Source organism: Setaria italica, chromosome IX (genome assembly GCF_000263155.2).
Source record: "Setaria italica strain Yugu1 chromosome IX, Setaria_italica_v2.0, whole genome shotgun sequence".
Taxonomy (NCBI): domain Eukaryota; kingdom Viridiplantae; phylum Streptophyta; class Magnoliopsida; order Poales; family Poaceae; genus Setaria; species Setaria italica.
The window spans coordinates 46362327-46366613 of record NC_028458.1 but is presented as its reverse complement, the minus strand read 5'-3'; positions in this window follow the sequence as shown (position 1 = coordinate 46366613).

Below are 4287 nucleotides of genomic sequence, written 5' to 3'. Positions count from 1 at the left end.
GAAATTCTCCCAAGTTGAGATTTGGTTCCACACCGCTTGAGCATATGGGCAGGTTAGGAAAAGGTGTAAGCCGGTTTCCAATGGCCTGCTGCAGAGAGTACACGAGTTCTGGTGTGGCCATCCTCTGAGTGCTAGGTTGTCTGAGGTAAGGATCTTGTTCTGTATTAGTATCCAAGCAAACAATTTGCATTTGTTCTCAGTATGTGCTTGCCATATTAGTTTGGTTTGATGCTGATTGTATGTCCCAATAAATTGAGCTCGGTAGGCTGATCAAGCAGAGTACTTTCCATCAATTGTCCATTTCTATTTGATTTGGTCCTCCTTCTCAGGTTGTAGATGCACTTGTTGAATCCTGATCCATAGAGAGACAAATTGCTCCACATGTGTGGCGGTTGTTATTTTGCAGTGAAATGTTTTGATCCAGGCGCTATTATTCAATTCTTGCTCGACCATCTTATTTTTTTTTCTTTTGACCAAAGCAAAGAGATAGGGTGCAAGGTTTCGTGGGGCGTCGCCATCAAGCCAGCTATGATGCTAGAACTTCGCCTTCTTTCCATTGCCAATGGAAACAGTAGTGGAGGCGTTGAAGAAAAATCTTCCACTCCATTGCATGGGATGTCTGTACCAGACCATGGCTTATGATCATCAGTCCATTCTTGCCAAAGCCATCGCACGCGCAGAGCTCTGCCGAATTTGTCTAGGTCAGTCACTCCTAGACCGCCCATGTCCTTAGGCTTGCTCACAGTTGGCCAGTTCACCAAGCAGTGACCGCCGTTGGCGTTATCATTGCCTTTCAAAAGGAATGAACGACGAATTTTGTCAATTTGTTTCCTTGCCCAGACTGCTAGCGGGAAGATAGTTAGATGATAAGTCGGCATGGAGGAGAGCACTGATTGAACCAAAGTAAGTCTCCCTGCGCAGTTGAGAAGCCGTCCTTTCCATCTTGGAAGACGATTACCAATCTTTTCAATGAGGGGTTGTACGTGCACTTTTTGCAGGGAGCGAGTGTGAAGCTGCAGACCAAGGTAGCGGCACGGGAAGGTATCGCAGGCACCTAGGAACAGTTCAAGAACATGATCCAGATCAATTTTTCACAGTGAATTGGGTGGATTGAACTTTTTTCCAAGTTTGTGATTAGACCCGTGACTTTGCCAAACATTTGGAGCATGTCCTTTACTGCTTGCAATTCCTCGATTTGGATTTAGGAAGATAGCAGCGTCATCGGCATAAAGAGAAGTACGCAGTTTTGCTTTAGCTAGTGGCAGCGGTGTAAGGATACCGTTCTGAGTTGCGAGATCAAGCATTTTTTGCAGTGGGTCGATGGCGAGAATGAATAGCATGGGTGATAGTGGGTCACCTTGTCGCACACCCCATTTGTGACTGAAACTACGTCCCTGACTACCATTGAGAAGAGCTCTTGAAGTGGCTGTGCCAAAAAGGATAGAAATCCATTCACGCCATCTTGGCCCAAAACCAAGAGCTTGTAGTACTTCCAGCATGTAGCTCCAATTGATTGTGTCAAAGGCCTTTTGTATGTCCAGCTTCATGAAGAGGGCTGGCATTTTCATTTTGTGAAATCTCCTCACCGTGTTTTGGATGTACAGAAAGTTGTCCTGAATGCAGCGGTGTTTGATGAATGCACTCTGGCATTTGGAGGCCAAGGTGTTTAGATGAGAGGAGAGTCTGTTGGCTAACAATTTGGAGAAGATCTTTGCAATGCTATGAATCAAACTTATTGGTCGGTAGTCTCCAACTTTTGCAGCGTCCATCCTTTTGGGAAGGAGAAAAATATTGGCTGAGTTCAGTAGATCAAATCCTTGCGCATTCATGTTGTAGAGTTGATTGAAGGCAGCCGTGAGATCATGCTTGATGATCTCCCAACACTCTTTGAAGAAAAGTCCAGTGAAACCCATCGGCCCCGGTGCTTTGTCCCCCGGCATGGATTGAATGGTGTCCTTGATCTCATCTTGCGAAAAGGTTGCCTCCAGTGAAGATAGGTCATGTGGTTGATAGCCGAGGGCCTCCCAGTGAAAGGTGGCCGGCCTGACTGTAGTGGTGCCAAGGTGCTTAAGGAAGTGCTCAGTAATGATTTTCTTGTTATCATCATGTGAGAAAGCTATGCCGTCATCAGTTTGCAGGCAATGGATGTAATTTTTCCTCGACCTTGAATTAGCACGCAGCTGGAAGAATTTCATGTTAGCATCTCCAAACTGAATGTAAGTGAGGCGTTAGCGTTGCCGAATTCTGGCTTTCTCAATGAGGGCCAGACCAATGGATCGCACTTTGAGCCATTTCAGTAGATCGAGTTCATCTTGTGTGAGGGTTCGTTCTTCTTGGGCAGTCTCTAATCGAAGGATGATCTCCTTAACAATTGCAAGCTGAAGTCTAGTATCACCAATTTTGGATTTCTTCCAATTTCTGATGCCCTTGATGGTACGTGCCAATTTGATGTGAAGGCGTTTAAGGGGCTGTATTGAATTCACTGGCTTATTCCAAGCAGTTTGGACAGCCTCAAAGAAACCTTCCATTCGAACCTAGAAATTTTCAAATTGAAAGCGGTTGTTCGGCTCCCGACTTAGCTCACCCTGAAGTAGCAGTGGTGTGTGATCAGACATTAGCGATGGCAAGGAGTGGAGGTAGCAGGTTGGGAAAAGGAGCTCCCAATTCGGGGTGCAAAAGACCCTATCAATTCGTGTTAGATTTGGGTTGTTTTGGCCGTTGCTCCAAGTGAACCGGCGACCATTTAGTCGGATTTCTTTTAGATGAGATCATCAATGGTTTCCTTAAAGGATCCCATTAGGCGTCGATTGAGGTTTGTGTTGTTTTTATCCGCAGCTTGGTAGATAAGACTGAAATCTCCAATAACTAGCCATCTATCATGCCCAGGGGCTGCAAGGTCCTTCAATTCTTGGAGGAACAGAAGCTTGTCCTCATCTGTTTGAGGTCCATAAACCACCGTAATCCACCACTCCATGTAGTCAGCTTTCATGGTGATCATGGCTGTAACCGTGTTACAGGTGAGGCTCACGTTTGAGAGGGTGAAGTAATCTTCAGAGACAGCAAGCAGAATTCCACCTCTTGTTTGCAGTGCCGGAAGAACTGCATAGTTGTTCAGAAATTTTGTGCCCAAGGTTCGCAGTACTACTGCCCGATCGATGGCCGCTAATTTAGTTTCTTGTAAACAGACCACTGAGCATCCAGTATCTCGCACCAGATCAAACACAGAATCACGCCGAGCACCATCATTTAGCCCCCTGACGTTCCAATTGAGAATGTTGCAGTTATGCTGTGACATTTGTAACCATATAGAACCCAGGAGGAGAAGGCAATAGATTAAACTCATTTCTTAAGGTGCTGATGACACAGACATACATGAAGTTGTGGACTGTAGAACCTCGCTTTGCATACTGAAGGCCTCTGGCTGCAAGCAAGACATCAAACCAACAGAAGATGGAGGAAGCGGCGGCGACGACCCGGCGGTAGGACGATCTAAAGTAGATGGCCGTGCAGAAACTCGTTAGCTGTAGGGCCCTGGCTGCTGGGGTGGGGATTGGAGCTGGATCTCGGAAGTGGGGGCCGGGTTTTGGGTCGGGATGACGCTGGGGAGGGAGACCGGGCATGGATCTGCATAATCTGGGAGCTTGGATGGGAAGCACGCCGGCAAGGAGTGGGGGGATTCAGTGGTGACGGCGGTCTTGGGCTCCGCCGCCGTGGGGGCGACGCAAGAGACGGGGGAAGACGAGGCCATGAGTCAACGACTGTTGTTATGAACTCTTTTTTAGAGGATCTAATCTTTACTATCGTCCTTTTACAAACTTATCAGGAGTTCTTGGTCTTAGTCACTCAAATTTAATTATATGTGTGTTAGGATAATAGGTTATGATCTGCTACCAGCTGAAGCAATTCGTTGTGCCTCTTAATCATGTTCTGTTCTCCGTTTCAAGCAGAGCAACTGCACCATCAAGTTTGAACCAAAACCAGATACATCTTCGTGATCGTGGAAGAGCCGAAGAGGAACCCGTAATGAAGCCAAACGCCGATGGAGGTGTTGTCCTACCTTGCGATTGCGATCGCCCCAACGCCCGCACAAACCCAGCCGTGCCGGCCACTGCCTTGTGCCAGCCATACCGCCTCTTCACATCGGTTGGTGGATCGATGACCAGACACTGGTGGCCACAATCACACCAACCTGACTACCTCCCATGGTACGGCGCCGGAAGCGATGGCCCAAAACACGCGCTGCGGTTCGCCGCCGCCCACAGGCCACAGTGCCAAACCGCCACAGCC